The sequence below is a fragment of the Macaca thibetana genome, chromosome 18 (genome assembly GCF_024542745.1).
Source record: "Macaca thibetana thibetana isolate TM-01 chromosome 18, ASM2454274v1, whole genome shotgun sequence".
Lineage (NCBI taxonomy): Eukaryota > Metazoa > Chordata > Mammalia > Primates > Cercopithecidae > Macaca > Macaca thibetana.
In genome coordinates this window covers 2,964,084-2,982,890 of record NC_065595.1, presented here as the reverse complement: position 1 = coordinate 2,982,890, position 18,807 = coordinate 2,964,084, and the positions used below count along the sequence as shown (strand labels likewise).

At 49.9% G+C, this 18,807-nt stretch overlaps 1 protein-coding gene across 5 annotated transcripts in view; it reads right to left on the bottom strand.

Moving 5' to 3' along the window:
- MBP (myelin basic protein) overlaps window positions 1-18,807 on the bottom strand; it is a 153,233-nt gene that overhangs the window by 71,349 nt on the left and 63,077 nt on the right. The window lies entirely within an intron of this gene.

The window sequence follows — 18,807 nt, the reverse complement described above, 5'->3', positions numbered from 1 at the left end:
CAAGGGTAGTTCTTTCTTCATTGCCATAACTGAGCTGTGTGCCTCGTGGGACTACTGAATGAGATTTTCTATTAATTAATTTATTATTATTTTTGAGACGGAGTCTTGCTCTGTCACCTGGGCTGGAGTGCAGTGGCACGATCTCGGCTCACTGCCTCCTGTGTCCCCCAGATGTAAGTGATTCTCCTGCCTCCGCTTCCCAGTAGCTGGAATTACAGGCACATGCCATCACGCCCAGCTAACTTTTTATATTTTTAGTAAAGATGGGGTTTCACCATGCTGGCCAGGCTGACCTTGAACTCCTGACCTCAAGTGATTTGCCCGCCTCGGACTCCCAAAGTGCTGGGATTACAGGCGTGAGTCACTGCACCTGGCCTCAATCTTAATTAAAGTGAGCAAGAGTGATTCTGAGGATTTGACAGCATCGCTGGAAATAATTAGGCAGACTCCTCTGTTTCAGAAGAGCCACTACTGGATCTGCCACTCAAGAAGAGAAACACTGCGGTAACGCCCAAGGTCAAGCTGTGTAAATGCCCTTTCTCATCAAAAACAAAAACAAAAACAAAACAAAACAAAAAACAAAAAGCAAAGCAAACAAACCAAAAAAACAAAGCAAAGCAATACTTTGCTCTACCAGGCAAACTCTTAGGAGATTCTGTCCTTTTAATCTTACTGAAATTATTAAAGACCTTTTATCTTTAGATGCAGGCAAACAATTGCCTGCAGGAAAACCACCATGAAGACGTGTCCCAGCGTAACTCCGCTGGGCACAGCGGGAGCTGAGCCTCTGCACGGACCAGCGCCTTGTCTGTGTGATTCCCTCCACCCTGTGCCTGTACCTCTGCACAACAGTCCCTGAATCTTGAGTGCACGTGTCTGGGTGATTGTCACCAATGGGGTTGCAGGTGGTACTCCGCCTGTGCATGAGTTAGTGTCTGAGTGTGTGCAAGTATGAGTGCGTGTGAGACTCTGCGCAAATGTTGAGTGTATGAGGGTGAGTGTGAGTGTGTATGAGAGTGTGCATGAGTGTGTGTGAAATCTCATTTCACCATAGTTGAAAGTTTCTTGCTTTGAGAAAGATGGACAACATTTTCACCAATAAAATTTTGCTAGAGTACAGAAAAGCATTTTAGAAGTAATCTTCAGTTTTTTTTTGTTTTTTTTTTTTTTGAGACAGAGTCTCACTCTGAGACTGAAGTGCCCAGGCTAAAGTGCAGTGGTGTGATCTCAACTCACTGCAACCTCTGCCTCCTGGGTTCAAGCAATTCTCCTGCCTCAGCTTCCTGAGTAGCTGGGATTACAGGTGCATGCCACCACACCTGGCTAATTTTGTATTTTTAGTGGAGACAGGGTTTCACCACATTGGTTAGGCTGGTCTCTAACTCCTGACCTCAGGTCATCCTCCTGCCTCGGCCTCCCAAAGTGTTGGGATTACAGGCATGAACCACCCCGCCCCACCTTATTACCTTAGTAGTAAGGAGCATGTCTCAATCATCTCAAGGGAAGCCTCCGGCCACTCTCTTCTCCTACCCAGGGCAAATTATTATAGTATCAAGTTCTAGTCATGGGGACCACTAATTATAATATTTGCTTTTGGTGTTTTTGGTTATTAATGAAGATCCCAGGAAAAAGAAATGGAACATGAAGACAAAATTTTAAAGGTAATTTTAATAAAAATATTTAGGTAATGGTAAATTTTAGGTAAAATAACATGTAAGATTCTATTATCCAGGTGGGGCTCTTCCTGTCAGAGGAAGAAAGGGAGGACAGCCTTCTGGTGTAAGTTTTATTATTGTGGAACATGATTGTATTGTAGCCTGGAAATAAAAATGGCCCAGATACAAAAAGTCAACATGAAAAGTTCCCATTTCAATGTGCCTAAATTACAAGTTCCTTACCTTTCAGTTGCGGGCGGATGTGAGCATCTCTCAATTGCTTTGTGCCCCTCTAATGATAAAATTAAGTCTACTTAAATGGTCACATCCATTGTTTATTTTAAAATCCACCCACCACTGTCGGCCTGGCTCAACGGTTCAGGAGCGGCTGCCCCACAGAGCCCACCTAGGGCTGCTTCTGGGTCTCTGGACTGGGCTCCTCCGGGGAGGGCGAGGTCAGGATCTAAATGCCTCTGCAGCAACCACACCAAAACCGAGACCCAGTGCAGAACCGGGGCTGAACCAAGGACCCGATTTTCACGGAACTCTTTAATTGCGAAGAAGAGTTGAGGGTGGAAGGAGAGCTAAGGAATAATAATTACTAACACCTTTCCTGATACATCAAATTTAGCCCGTTCCAGGGAGAACAAGAAAGGTCGGAATGAATATGGAAAGCCGCGGTGTGAGAGTGACGGGGTTCAGTTTGATGCGTGAAGACCAGGCATAGGAGCGTGAGCGGGGGTGCACTTTGCTAAACCTGCATGTAACAGTGTGCTTAATGTTCCCTTTTTTAACATCTTGTTTCTTCAATTTACACAATGCTGATGCTAAAACCTTCGTGGCAGAAGTGAGGCCCAGCTCCTGAAGGATTCATCTGAGAAACTCAGGGACATGCCCTTCTCTCATTGGAACAAGTGGGGAAAAAGGGCATCTTAAAAAAAGGGTATTGGCCGGGCGCGGTGGCTCAAGCCTGTAATCCCAGCACTTTGGGAGGCCGAGACGGGTGGATCACGAGGTCAGGAGATCGAGACCATCCTGGCTAACACGGTGAAACCCCGTCTCTACTAAAAAATACAAAAAACTAGCCGGGCGAAGTGGCGGGTGCCTGTAGTCCCAGCTACTCGGGAGGCTGAGGCCGGAGAATGGCGTAAACCCGGGAGGCGGAGCTTGCAGTGAGCTGAGATCCGGCCACTGCACTCCAGCCTGGGCGGCAGAGCGAGACTCCGTCTCAAAAAAAAAAAGAAAAAAAAAAAAAAGGGTATGGCGAAGCCGTGCGGCACCAGTGGAAGAGGAGGAGGAGGCTGGAGAAGGCCTGTGAGCGCAAGCTGCCCAACTGAGACTGTGCCCTCAGAGCCAGAGTCTTCCTCCGAGGTGCCTGAGTCCACCCGACCAGGAATGGGGGAAGGAGCAACGGCGATCCAACAGCCACACAACAGAACCCCAACTTCCAATCACAAATTCAGGCTGTGAGGTGAAATCACAAATGTGAACTTTTACTTATGGAAACCAAAGAGAGGTGCTTTCAAATTGGGGATCCAAGGCCCAGCAGACATAAGGGGTCAGCAGTGTCCCGATCGGGGGTTAAGACAAAGGGGTCCCTGGATGGGGGCGCCCGCGAGCAGGGACCCCTTTGTCTGAGCTCCCCGGGTCCCGAGCTGCAGGCATGGCCGCCCCACTGGCCAGAGCCCATCACAGCTGCTATTTGTGCCATTGTAAGGTTTGTATTCCCTCTTTGTTCTGGGAATCTTTCAGTTGTCCCATTGTGGCTCTGATGACCCTAAGTGACTCTTAGCAGTGTATTCTTATTTTGGAAGGCCAGGATCGCTTCGGGGTAAGTGCACAGGAAACAAACTTGAAGCGAATGCAGCTATGGTTTGTGAGTGTTTATGCTCACTGTATAGCCCGGCAAGCTCAGAGGACCTGCTGAGCAGTGTCCCCCACCCATCCACCTGCTCACCTGGAATAATCCCCCATGGGAACACGGCCACTATCCTCGCCTTGGGATTTGTGACTCCCGATGGGAAGTGCCCTGCCAGCCCAGCAACGTCAGGCCTGCGTCCCTGAGCCCCCACTCCTCTCCACTCAGCAGGCAACCCCTCAAGCCATGTATACTCCCCGGGTGGGCTTCAGGGGCGCTGTCCCTGTGGGCACTGTGCCCTTCCCGTCCTAACCTGCTCCCTCCTGTGCAGCCACTGGAAAGGTTTTGGGGAACATGGGTGTGAGCCCATGCTAGACCCCAGCCGCCTGCCTTGGATCATTTGAAAAAGGGGAACTTTTGGTTTCCTGCTAAATAGAAGGCCCCAAAAGAAGCCAACCAATGCCGTGTCTCCGTGATAGGCCAGCGTGGCTGTCCCAGGAGCAGAGAGGGGAACAGCACAGGCTCACGTGTCTCCAGGGAGCTCAACGCCAGATGGCTTATTGTTGGGAACCCTGGCTGAGGGTGGCCGCATCTGCAGTGACACGGCTGCTTCCCACTTCCCTGTACCCATCCTCACGGTGGCTGCTTCAGGGGAGGGGTGGGCAGTGGCCCCACTGCAGGTGCAGTCAAGGGGCACACAGACGCTGGACATCTGCACACTCAGCTGGGTCGGGACTGAGCTCCATCCTCAGCCCCCACAGCCAAGACACCAGCGTCAGCCGGTGCCCTCCACTACAGGGGCTGGCTGTGGTTTCAGAGTCTCACCCTAATTTCAAAGAACAAAAGCATCTCTCGAGTTCCAGGGACATTTTGTCAGTTGGAACAGCATTTTTATAGCGTGCACCCCACACGCTATGTGCACGCATCACAAAGCACACACAGGCACTCTTGCACACACACGCTCCGATGAACGAGCTGCGGGCACTCTGCGGATCACTGCTGAGCTGAGCACAGAGGCCGGATTCCTTACAGGGAAGAGGTCAGGCCTCAGGCACACTGTCTGCCGGCATTTGATGTGGAACACTGCCATGTGCAAACAAAGTCTCTGAGACAGGAGAGGAGAGAGCAGCAGGGACGAGGGGTGTCCCGCCTGTCACTCAGTCATTCAGCAAATATTGATGAAGCTCATCCCATGAGCTGGGCCCAAATCTAGGTGCTGGGATATCTCAGCGAACAAAACAGGCAGATGTCCCTGCCTTCATGGGGCTCACTTTCCATCCGGGGTGGGGGCTCGGACAATAAACAACATAATCAGGGAGTGTGACAGAGGTGACTGTACCACCCCACTTTGCATCCTTCTTCCTCTCGGCCCCCTCCTCGAGGTGGGGCCGCATGACGCTTCTGGCCATCAGAACTTGAGTGGACGCGATGACTGCCCCTCGGCCTGGCCTGCAGGGTGCTTGGCCCTTGGGCTGTCCTCCTGGTCCCTCCCCACCCTGCCCTCTGATGGTGGAAACTCTATGTGGAAACCACAGGGCTCTCCCAGGTACACTGGACGGGCAGCCACCTGGCCCTCGCTGAGCTGTGATGTGAGTGGACACCATCTTGAGCCTCAGAGATTTAGGAGTTCCTCTGGCAGACCTGCAGAGCCCACCCACGCTGATGCAGTCGCACTTCTAAGTGGGAGATGTCAATGAGAAGGGACACGGAGCGAAGAGTTCGCCTCCGGATATCCGGGCAAGAGACTGAAGGAGGAGGGCAGTCTGTGCTTCAGCCACACCCAGGAGGCTGCGGGAGGGAGAGGCCGCAGGAGATGTGGTTGGAGAGGCCCCTGGGGAACAGGTGGAGGGGCTTCGAGCAGGGAGCAAGGTGCTCAGCAGCTAGCTGGCAGGGAGAACCGACAGGGACGGATCAGGATGGAGGCCGGGACCCACTTAATGACCCAGGTAGGCAGAGGAGGATTTGGGCCTTGGTGATGGGAGAGGTGATTGCAAAGTACCGGAGCGTCCCTGGGTCCTTGGCACAATCAGCCATCAGTGCTCTCAACAAAGACATAGAAACAGCTCTCCTCATTTTGTACCTCGATAAGGGGAAAGCTCAAGTTCCAATCTCTGTTAGCGGCTTGTGACGTCACCATGCACACATCTGAAGTTCCAATCTCTGTTAGTGGCGGGTGACGTCACCAGGCACACATCTCAAGTTCCAATCCCTGTTAGCGGCGGGTGACGTCACCAGGCACACATCTCAAGTTCCAATCCCTGTTAGCGGCGGGTGACGTCACCAGGCACACATCTCAAGTTCCAATTCCTGCTAGCGGTGGGTGACGTCACCATGCACACATCTCAAGTTCCAATCTCTGTTAGCGACGGGTGACATCACCAGGCACACATCTCAAGTTCCAATCCCTATTAGCGGCGGGTGATGTCACCACGCACACATCTCAAGTTCCAATTCCTGTTAGCGGCGGGTGACGTCACCACGCACACATCTCAAGTTCCAATTCCTGTTAGCGACGGGTGACATCACCAGGCACACATCTCAAGTTCCAATCCCTATTAGCGGCGGGTGACGTCACCACGCACACATCTCAAGTTCCAATTCCTGTTAGCGGTAGGTGACGTCACCACGCACACACCTCAAGTTCCAATTCCTGTCAGCTGCGGGTAACGTCACCATGCACACATCCTGTTTTCTCCCACTCTGCCATTGTGATCTCCAGATGATCTATTTCATATTATCAGGAAAATGAGCTTCCAAACAGAAAGCTCAGAGGAGAAGGGAAGGGACTTGCACGTACACACACATTTAAATGTCAACATTGTATGGAATTCAGTATCATAAAAGTATGCAAACCATGGGAAGTAATAATGAGTTGGCTTTGGGAGGCCCTGGGAGTGAGGAGAAGAGAACCTTCGGGCCGGGCACATGGTGGATGGGGACAGAGGAACGGCAGCACCGCCTGCCGCTGCTGGGCCCTGCGTGTCTGCACCACACTCTGTGGTCGAGAAAACAGCAGGCAGCTTGGCTGCAACTCCAGCACAGCCTCTGTGTGGGAGGAGCAAGGTCAGCAGAAACCCAGAGGCAGGAAGGAGCTGAGCGGAGCTGGTGCAAGAATGTCCTGCCCTGGGAGGAAGTGGCTTTGTACCAACTGATACAATACCCAGAGGAGGGGGCACATCACTGTAAACTTCTAGAACCCACATCCTTAAAGCCCAACCCCTGACCCAGGAGGTGCGTGGGTAGCTGTTCCCTCCCAGCCCAGGGCCACCTCTGCCATCCTCCCTGGCTGGGAAAGATGGTCTGCACTGAAAGTGCGCTCAGTTTTCTTTCTTTCTTTCTTTCTAACCTAGTAATTGCTTTTCACATCTGCTGGTGGGCTGCTGTCTTTCAGAGCATTACTTCCGTTCTTGCTTTAAATAAGGTGGTGTTTGGCCTCTGTTTTGTTTTCAGGTAAAGCGAACTGCAATCAGGAAGCCCTCATTACAGACAGTGAGGTCATGACAAGAAAAGTTCATTCACATTGGAGATTTCAACCCCATCGGAAATGTCTTTCCAAACGCAGCTGGTGACTTTGCAAACCCAGACATTCCCAGAAACTCAGTGGTTCTAGAAGCTTGGTTGGAATAATTAAGGTTTTAGAGCAGCTGTCGGAATTTTTAGAAAGGGGGAAAAAAAACCCGAAGTGAGGCTCTCCCTCCCCCACTCCTCTTACATGTCCCTGTGGCTCTGCGGTGTCATGGCTAAGCGTGGTGCTCTCCACTCACCGTGTGGATGAAGGGCAGGCGGCACCTGCATGAATTTGCACCAGTGCATGGCAGTGAGGCCACTGGCAGTGCATTTCCTGTTATCAGGGACATCGTGCGCCCAGGGCTGGGTCTGCAGAGGCTTTGGGGAACACACTGTTGCTGCCTCCTATGCCTGGCCCGCTGTCCATGTGGCTCACAGGGCCCGTAGGGACCGGGTGCTGCTCTAAACCAGAGGCATGAACTGACCATTGGCCCAGACCGCCTTGCCATTCCTGTCTGGGGGACTAAACCTTGAACAGGTTTTGTAGGACTCTCGGCCCCAACTTCCTTGTCTCTAGAAAACTTGCCACTGTAAATTCTTTCTCTGTCCCTTTAAGACCTCAGCCCTTTCCTGGCCTCTTGCCCAGTTCACTGCCCAGCTTGGTCTTCTCGAAGGACCCAGGAGCCTTTGAAATGTAACCAACAAGGAAGATAGCACCCTCAGCTCCCAGTCCCCGTTGGAGGCAGGGGCCTAACTGTGATAAGGGCTAATCTGCAAACACTGCTGGCCTGACTGCACCAACCGGCCTCCAACCAACGTCCTCCAGGACTCTCCCACCAGCTCACCCCAGTGCTTAAAAACCCTCCTGCCTTTGGTTTCAGCAGGGTCGAGTTCAGCTCCTCTCTGCTACTGCAATAGTCTGGGATACGTCTTCCCTGCCTGTCCCACTCTCCCTGGGGTAACTTTTCTTTGACACCACTGAGTCCTCCCAGCAACCTGCAGCTGAGCACACAACCCCCATCTGCACGGGGGAACCGAGTCCACAGTCCTAACCACATGGCCGCACTAAAGTAACTCCTAGATGCTGAGACCTTTGTCTAACAGCTCTCAGGAGAGGCTGCTGAGGAGAACCGGCTTCCCACGTGCCCTGACCATGCCCACACCCACGCCCACCGCGTGAGCTTTCACCACTGGGCCGCTGAGATGGGAAGGAGGCATGTCCCCAAAGAATTGCCTGGGTACTACAATGAAGCAGGGTAAATATTCAGAGCTATGTTTGGGTTTTTCAAACATTCACTTCAGTGCACAGAGGAGCAGTAACTGTTACAGTGTTTGTTTTAACATCTGTCAGACAGACATGAGAACTGCCCTGCCCCACAAGGAACCAGCTGTGGTCTCCCTGGCAGACTGGGAGCACTGGGCTCGGATCCTGCTCCTGAGTGTCTGCCTGGCAGCTGCACCCTCATCTGACATGCAAGGCGGGGTCAGACAAGATAATCTGAATATTCCTTCATCCCCCAACTTGTGATTTTGTTTCTATGATTTATACCCAGCCCAAAGATGGTATTTCACAAAATGGGTTTTGTGGCTTGTCTAGACAGGAATACAAGGCCTCAGGCAGCCATGGAATCACAATTAGTGATCCATTCACACTAGCACCGAATATTCCCACGGAAAGGCTGTGCAGTGATTATCTCTAAGGACTCGGGCTGTGTGTGAAGGACAAGGAGACAGGAACTCCCGCGACTATCAGGTCCAAATGGAATTTTATGTCAGAAATGAGTTACTTACTGAGGTCTTATAGCTCAGTTTACTAACCTGGATGCATTAAATACACACATTACTTGAAAAATAGCATCTCAAAAAAGGATTTTCTCATATAAGTTTCTTGGAAACAAATTTAAACAAAAATGCAATGATTTTTAAAAACGCTACATGAAAATTCTGAGGGGGAACATCTGATGAAGGCGGGGAGTGGTTTTTAAGTTCGTCACCCAGGGCTGCACCAGCCCTTCAGGGACTCTCTGGGAAGAAGAGGCATCCCCTCCTCAGCCCTGGACGTCCACCTCAGGGGCGGTGGGGACGCCAGGAAGCGGGGATGCGGGGAGCCGGGGATGAGGGGAGGCGGGGAGGCGGGGATGAGGGGAGGCGGGGAAGCGGGGAGCCGGGGATGAGGGGAGGCGGGGATGAGGGGATGCGGGGAGGCGGGGATGCGGGGATGAGGGGATGAGGGGAGGCGGGGATGCGGGGATGCGGGGATGCGGGGAAGCGGGGATGAGGGGAGGCTGGGAGGCGGGGAGGCGGGGAGGCGGGGATGAGGGGATGCGGGGAAGGGGGGATGCGGGGATGCGGGGAGGCGGGGAGGGGGGGAAGCGGGGATGCGGGGATGCGGGGAGCCGGGGATGAGGGGAGCCGGGGATGAGGGGAGGCGGGGATGAGGGGATGCGGGGAGGCGGGGATGCGGGGATGAGGGGAGGCGGGGAGGCGGGGAGGCGGGGAGGCGGGGAGGCGGGGATGCGGGGATGCGGGGAGGCGGGGATGAGGGGATGCGGGGAAGCGGGGATGCGGGGATGCGGGGAGCCGGGGATGAGGGGTGGCGGGGATGAGGGGATGCGGGGAGGCGGGGAGGCGGGGATGCGGGGATGCGGGGATGAGGGGAGGCGGGGAGGCGGGGAGGCGGGGAGGCGGGGAGGCGGGGATGCGGGGATGCGGGGATGCGGGGAGGCGGGGATGCGGGGATGCGGGGATGCGGGGAGGCGGGGATGAGGGGATGCGGGGAAGGGGGGATGCGGGGATGCGGGGATGCGGGGAAGGGGGGATGCGGGGATGCGGGGATGCGGGGAAGGGGGGATGCGGGGATGTGGGGATGCGGGGAAGGGGGGATGCGGGGATGTGGGGATGCGGGGAAGGGGGGATGCGGGGATGTGGGGATGCGGGGAAGGGGGGATGCGGGGATGTGGGGATGCGGGGGGAGGAGGGGAGGCGGGGATGAGGGGATGCGCGGAAGGGGGGATGTGGGGATGCGGGGAAGGGGGGATGCGGGGATGTGGGGATGCGGGGAAGGGGGATGCAGGGATGTGGGGATGCGGGGAAGGGGGGATGCGGGGATGCGGGGATGCGGGGAAGGGGGGATGCGGGGATGTGGGGATGCGGGGAGGCGGGGATGCGGAGCGCTCCCAGGCTGGGTCACAGCAGGCAGTGGCTCCACTCTGGCTTCGACTATCAGGACACACCTGGGACCGCAGCTCCACGCTGCGGGGAGGCCAGACCTGGAGAACCCGGGGCACCAGTTCAGGCTGACAACCCGGCCAGACCCGGGCAATGCCCCGCATAGCTCGCCAGCCACGGGAGGGAGTGGCCTCCAGGAGACCCCAGCCCAGGGCATGAACCCAGCCCCCTCCGGCTGATGCGATGCCCACAGGGGACGAGCTGTTCCAGCCCCACCCCCACCCCCGTGTGCAGAATCCTGAGCCAAAGAAACAGCACTTTAAGAAACGAAATTGTGGACAAACTTGGAACACGGCCGTAGTGACTGGAATGGTGCCCAGGGTCATTTTAATCTCGAACAGATGAGGGACCAAGTCTCCAGCTCCAGGCCTGTGGGGTCAGGCAGCTCATTCGGCAGAGGGGGGAAAATCGCAGGGGACCTGGAGGCCCTGGAGATGGGGGCTCCTTGGTCAGCTGACTGCAGCCAAGCCGGGAGAACACCATTGCCAGACCTTTAGTTTCCAGAGATGCTGCAGTTCAACATTTTCATGGGAAAGTTTACCGTTTCCAAATGTCATCAATATTAAAAGAAAAAACCTCCACCATATGGATATAACGAGACCTGCCTGAGGGCCACCACATCCAGCCACAGCCCACCAGCTTACAACTCCTTGCGGCTGCCCCAAGATGCAAGCGACAGGAAGGGCAGCCACGGGAAGGGCAGTTCACCGGCTCGACTTCGGGGAAAATAATTTAGCCATTTCACTTACTTTGACTGAAGCCTATTATAACAATTAAAAGAAAGAAAAAACCCTACCCAAATCAAAGTGCCAACTGTAGCATGTCTTCTGGTAGCCCAGACAACCGAAATGAAAAGCAATAGGGGAATGATTGTATTACTGATGGTTTGTCAATCACATGGAATATTAGGAGCTATTTAAAAGGATAATACAGTAATCAGGACCATTAAACAGCCTAGAAAAATGTTATTGGTTGAAAGATCTGAATTCAAAATTGAAAAAGGGACAGAGTTATGTCAGGTAGTTGAGTTATTTTTTAGTTCATCAACTAATCCCATTAATTAGTTTTAATTATTCAATTAGCTATTTTAATTAATTATAATTAATTTTAATTATAATAATTTAATTTTATAAATTAGTCACTAATTATTTATAATTAATTTAATTAATCCTAATTAACCTGAATTACATTATTAAAATTAAAAATTAAAATTAACTTTAATAAATCAAATTTAACATGTGTAAGATGATAAATATATTTTTGCTTAAAAATCAGGTGAATATTATTACAAGTAAAAATACACCAAAATGCAGAAAGCAGACATGGGTCTCGAGAAGCCGTTTGTTTGTTGTGTCTACTTCAGTGCTAAGTGCTGCCACTTGGTAGTCAATTAAAATAAAAATAAGTGCCAGCACAGATACGAGATGCTCCGCCTTCAAGAAGCTTGCATTTGTGGAAGAAAAAAGACACTAAGTGTGTAAATGCAATAAAAAAAGGCCATTGTGAAGGACACGAAATAAGGCAGTGGGATAAAGAAGTGTGGCATGGGAGACAGGTGGGCTTCGTGGTTAGATATGACAGGAACAGCCTCTTAGAAAGGTGATGTAAAGTAAAGGTCCTACCCCTCCAGGCAAGATGGAATGAACTCTTTGTGGCAATAAGATAGCAAATTATGGGCTGGGCATGGTGGCTCATGCCTGTAATCCAGCACTTGGGAGGCCGAGGCAGGTGGATCACGAGGTCAGGAGTTTGAGAGCAGCCCAGGCAATATGGTGAAATCCCATCTCTACTAAAAAATACAAAAATTAACCCGGCGTGGTGGTGCATGCCTGTAGTCTCAGCGGAGAATTGCTTGAACCCGGGAGGCAGAGGTTGCAGTGAGCCAAGATGGTGCCACTGCACTCTGGCCTGGGTGACAGAGTGAGACTCTGTCTCAAAAAAAAAAAAAAGATAGCAAATTATAAACCAGCCCTGAGGCCATACCATGCAGGATGGAACCATCACAGGGTGCTTCCTTTCCTCTCTCACCTAAACAAGCACTGGCCCTGAGGTAAGTAATATGAAAACAATTGCAGCTGTGACAATGAGATGATGCTAGATCCCCCTGTTCCACAAGCTGTAACTACAGCTCTGATTAGACAAGAGGCTGATTTCAGTAACTTTCTTCTGCTAAGACACCACTGACCACCGCCTGCTCTGGTGGGTTTACAGAGGCTGCACATTGAGTGCCTTTGTGCCCTTGATGTACAGGGCCTAATGGAGTGCCTTGAAATGTTAAAGTGAACACAGCTTGTATGTAACATACATGTTCACTCAGTACACATTCATTAGGACTCCTCCATAAATATTCATAGGATTCTCCTATGAGCCATTGAATATGTAAACTTGGCCAACCCATTCAGCATAACTCCTGTCTCATCTTTCCCTCCCTCCAAGTGCCTGCTCTCGTCTCTGGTGGAGGCTTTGCTTCCCAGCCTGTCAGGATGGCCACCTTGCAGGCTGCAGCCCCCCTAAGAAGTAAATTCTCCTTTCCAAATTCATGAACCTGGTGATTCTTTTGTTGGCAGTGATATCTGAGTCGATCCGAATAGTATCTGGACACCTTCCAACTTTTAGAGCATAGAAACTTTTTTCCAACCTCATCTAAATAACTTCTAAGCCTACTCTTGGATGTTTTAAAATCTATCTTCATTGGAAAGACAGATGTTCTACCAAAACATGAAAATCTTTGTATGATTCCTCTGTCCAGGTCACATCCCTCCAATCATTGCCCGCTCCCTGTCACCACCTCAGTCTTTCAAAATGCTCCAGTTTATCTCCACTGTGGCTTCTCCTGAACTTCTGTGTATCTCATTTTAAGTATTTTTCATTCACTTAGGACATAGCTTTTTACTCTACCTTATAGCATTATGACACGGCCAGCACTAGAAAACAATGGAAGAAAAAAATGCCCTCCTTTCATGTCTTTCTATATTAAACCACCCCCCAAACGGTGTGAACTCCCTAGGGCTGGCCCCGCCATTTCTCTATTTTGTTTTCTCTAACCTCTGCCCTCTCTCTTCCACCTCCAGTATATGGCACGGCACATTGGAGGTGCTCAAAAATGATTGAATAAATGAATGGTGAAATCACATAGGCAGGACATCCTGGTGCCAATGATGAATGAATGTTTATGGCAGATGTGATCCAGGTCCTCACTGGCACATGAAAACTACTAATGAATGGCAGCACTCATTATTCGTTGTCTGAACGTGGCTTCAAGCAGTAGAGACGTTAAAGCATCCTATAATGTAGTGTAACTGTTCTCTCTCTCTTTCTGTCTCTTTTTTATTTGAGGCAGAGTTTTGCTCTTGTTGCCCAGGCTGGAGTGCAGTGGTGCAATCTCAGCTCACTGCAACCTCTGCCTCCTGGGTTCAAGCAATTCTCCTCCTCAGGCTCCCAAGTACCTGGGATTACAGGTGTGTGCTACCACAGCCAGTTAATTTTGTATTTTTTAGTAGAGATGCGGTTTCCCCATGTTGGTCAGGCTGGTCTCGAACTCCTGGCCTCAGGTGATCCACCTGCCTCAGCCTCGCAAACTGCTGGGATTACAGGCATGAGCTACCACACCGGGCCAAATTGTTCTCTCAGTGCGCACTTGCAACAATTCTTGAGGGTCAGTAGGAAACCCTGTTTTCTGGACGAGGAAACGGAGGCACAGAGAGATGAAGTTGCACCCCCAGTTGCATTGAGAGTTGATGGCAGAGCCAATGGTCACACCCGCTTGTTTCCCATGTGGTCTGTCTTCTTCTCTTGAGGCTGCCGCTGACCCTCAATGGAACAGAGGCACACAGTGCCTCAGCAACCAGTCACTCAGAACTCCTCCTGGGCCTTTCTCAGAGCCTGGGACCTGGAACTCTGTGCTGTGAAATGCCTATCAAAGTCCTGGCTCTGGGAAGGGACCCCAAGTTCTTGTAATTCTGTCTGTGGATCATAGCAGGTCCTCTGATGGCTAGACACAGGGACCATAGGATCCTGGTTTTCAATGCTGAAGACTGATGTTGCACCACTGGCTCTTACTGAATTCTATTACAATCAATAACTATACAAAACTAATCTCCACGTGTGCTATAAAAATATGTTGAGGTCGCTGACTACCATGTGACTCTTTATCTGTGATAAAAATTTAAGCAGGAAAAGTTCTTAGTATTTGTTAAACAAAGCTCTGAATCCTTCAAAAAATGTCTGCAGTCTTCTCTCTGAAAATACGAGCCCATGTTCACTGAGTACTGCGAGGAGATGGGGGAGTCCCACACATGCATGTGTGTCAACTTGTTTCTCACTCACAGGTCATTTTATGATTACTCCTACTTACGTATGGGGAAACCAAGACACAAAAAGAGGAGTTCATTGGCAAAATGAACACAGCTAAAAGGCGGTAAGACTCTGCCACCTGCTGTGTAAAATGAGAGATTTCAGGCTGGCTGGGGTCCCCTTCCACTTGGGCAGCTGGGCAGCTCAGAGCAAAACGTGGGGCTCCCTGCGGCCGTTGTCACGTGGTTGATGTGTTTATGGTCTTCCTTCACTTCATCTCTCAATTTTATTTACATTTTACAGTTTCCTGGTCTTTTTTCCTAGTGTCAGCTAACTCAAGCTTTATAAAATAAAGAAGAGTGAAAACACGCACACACCAATATATGTACTTCAATGTTTCTGGGATGAATACTTTTTAAATAAACATTAAACACAGCTATTTCTATCTCCACGGTCTGAGCAATGAAGTCGTGAATGTTTTCCTCATGACTCTTCACAGGGTTTTGCCCTTACATGCTGTACACTCAGGACTTGGCCCCGTGAAATGGACACAGCAAACACAGATGTGGGATGGTGATGTTTTCATGGCAGGACATCCTTCATCAGTGGCACATGTGGAGTGAACTAGCTTACGCGTGACACGGAGTCCACATCCTTCCAGGCCTGCCTTTGAGATGCCTGTCCTGGCCGAGAGGAACCACAGTCAGTCGCCGGGGCAGTAGTGCCCTCTTTTGGCCACTCCTCTCCTTCCTTAGTATAATGTAGGAAGACCTAAGACTTCACTCACCTCAACTGAATTGCCTGCCTTTAGTTTAGCCCGACCATTAGTTTAGCTCCCACTCCTCCCTCCAGTGGGAGGAGAGGTGGAGACTGACTCCTGCCTGGTTTCTATGGAGGAGGACAGTGTGTGCACTGCCCGTGGGGGTGTGGGTCAGAAAACACTTAGCAGCGACTGGTCTACCGCAAAATGACCTGCTTCCCCAAAGCTCAGACAACACCCAGTTCTCTAGGTTGTCGTGTCTTGAAGTGTTTTCTTCCTCCTTTTGTAACTAGGCAAAACAGTCTTAAGCATAACCACAAAGCTGTCAGAAAAAAAAAAAATCACAGAAGATATTTGCAAGTGTGCTCTCACGAGTTATTTACTTAGATTGAAAACAATCCTTTGGTGGGATTTTTACCAGGAGATGAAGGGCAAATAAAATTTCAAAGTGGATTGCTAAGAAAATGACTGGCTCTGGCCTTCACAGAGACGAGGAGGAAGGCTGTGCTGGTTTAGTTGTCTGTTTGCGGTTTTGAGCACTCAATGTGTGAACCATAGTGATGGCATCTGTGCCAGAGTCAGCGCCTGGCACAAACTTTTCTCTTCAATGCATCAATCAGTGTTCACTCGGGGACTCTCTTCTCAGCTGAAATACAACACTATTGCCTTTTGACGCCACAGAGATCTTAGGTATGAGTGTCCTGCAGAGGTGGTTGGCTAAGGATGATGGCTTTCTGCCCTTGTCTCACATTCCTCGCTCATTCTTCTGATGCGTGGATGAAACGGCTGCCAAGAACCTAGAGATGACCATCGCACGATCACGGATGCCTAGTGCTCACGGGACATCAAGAATGGTTCCTATTGTACTTATGGGATTTACTCTCCCGTCAAGGAAAGACCTTTTCCTAAAGTGGGAGGGAAATGCTGCTCTCATTTACAGTCACTTTGTACATTACAATTTAAAAAGAAATTGCATATATGCCTCCAAGGTTATACAGTCAAGACTAATAGCCAAGATCATTTTAGTTGCTTTTCCTTCAGTACTCTGCGCCTTTAGAGTAGAGTTCTGCGTGCTGCAGGAAAGAGTCAGGAAATTATTAAGGTCAATAGCAAAAGCCTCACAGCTCAATAGGCCCTTCCAGGTCAGCATCACTTGGGATTGTTAAACAGCGAGTGCAGAGGCCTCCTGGGCCAGCCTCCCGGGGGGTGGGATGAAATCAGGACGCCTCAGACCACAAGCTCCTCCCACTTCCCCCTTCCTTCTGACTCAACCTGAATCAGGCGTCAGCTGCAGAGGCCTGAAGGTGACTCTTGGGGAACTGCTTCCTGGTCACACTCACAGGCAGGAAGGCTTGGAATGTGGGAACGAAGTTCATTCAGCAGATATGTGAGCCTTGCTCCAGTGTCCAAGGACCTGGGAACATCTCAGTAAACACAACAGGCAGAAGCATGGCTCTTCCTATCAAAACACAACCCAAGTTTGTGAAATGATGGAAATATTCTGCAGTTCCATCACTACCAGTATTTTTCACATTCAATCCTAGATAATAACTGTCCAAACTCAGTATTTCTCTGAAAAGGTTAAGGAGGGCTGCGTTTGGAAGGGCTTCAGGAATTATATCATCTTCATAGTGTAAGGAAAGGGCTGAGTATAGAAGACCTTTTTACGTTATATTGTATCCATGCTGTATATATACCTATATGTGTGTGTGTGTGTGTGTGTGTATGTATTTGATGGTAACAGAACCACTCCCATTGTCACTAATAATCTTAAAAGCAATTAGCTAGGGGAATAATGATAAAGATGATGTTTACTTAAAAAAATCAGTAGGCTTAACCAAAATAATTCTAGAACTCACTTTTATTTACGTGTAAAACCTAAAATTGGACATTTGTCTTTGTGCTTTTCTATTATGTCTTTATATATGTAGCTGAAATGTATGAATAAGAGATCATCTAAATGAATTTTTATTCTACAGTTTTATAGGCAGATTTATTCTTAAAATCATCAAGACATCCCATTCAAACTCACAGCATGTCTATTCTAGGAAACCCTCAGTGTGCTCCAGAGTGCGCGCTGCTGCTCCTAGTCACGGACGCGGCTGCCTTCAACTCCTTCCTCTTCTTCCCCTGCCACTAAGGATGGAAACCCCACTACTTGAAGGCAGTGAGTTATGCTCAGGCCTCCGAGAAAATTCCTATAAAGATCGTAAGAAAATCTGCAGAAGTCAGCAGAGCACTGAGTCCCTTTTGCACTTGCCTGTCTCATTTCTAGTGAAGGAGTCCTCATTGCTTTCAGTCTCTGGGCCTTTGGGTTATGCTGATTTTCATGGACACTTAAGATATCGAAACAGTGGGCCACACTAAATCTATGTTATGTATGCTCGCTCAAGAAGGATGGCATTATAGAAAAGAAAGGACTTTTGAAAAAGAACAAGTTAATCAGGAACAACAACAAAAAAAAGGCATAAATTATCTTGACTAACAGGTGAAGTATAGAGAAAGGCCTTTCCATAAAGAGAATGTGGCCCAGAAGCCTGTTTGCCTTGAGTGTCGTCTGTGACCTACAGGGTGGGCTGATCTCGGGGAAAGGGATGAGGATTTTAGTAGCCACAGAATCCGTCCTTCTTCCTTCGACCTACAGTGAGTTCTCAGGATCTGCGCACAGTTCATTCCATCCCTCTTTCTCTTTGCTTTAGGAATACATGGAGAAAATCAAAGAGCTGCGCACAGCAGAACACACCTGCTTTGAGGACCCGCATAGCCCTGTGGTCTTGGGGAAGTCACTGAGCCTCAGTGTCATGATGAGAAAAGTGGATCCAACCGCATTAATGTAAACCTCAAATGAGAACATGGTCATTTACTCAGAGGGGAAGCAGAAACAAAGATGAATGCTAAGATTCCGTCCTAGTTCATTTGCTGTTGCTATAACTGAATACCTGAGACTGGATAATTGATAAAATAAATTTATTCCTTACAGTTCTTGAGGCTAGGAAGTCCCAGGGCATGGCACTGGCATCTGCTCAGCCTCTGGTGAGTGTGCCATGACACAGTGGGTGGCATCGCATGGTGATACAGAGTGAGAGCTGGCTCAGGCCTCTCTTCCTCTCCCTACAAAGCCACTGGTCTCATCAGGGGCCCCACCCCAGTGCCCTGATGACTAGGTCTCTGCTCCTAGTTACATTCCAAAGGCCTCAATTCCAATTAACATAGAAATTTAGGGGTTAAACTTCCAACACACGAAATTTGGGGGACACATTCAAACCATAAAAATATGTAAAGGCAATTTATATTCAATAAGGCAATACAGAAAAGTAAAATTCTGCAGACAACAGTTATTTCCCAGTGCCTTCTGAGTCACTCTTTGTGGTTAAGATAAACACCACAGCATCCAGGCTTTGGTGCAATTTCACTTCCTCATTAGTTATTTTTTACGAGCACTGCTAGGCTTCCTGATGCTCACACAGGGTTGGACAAATAGATGATCAGAGAAACACCATATAGTG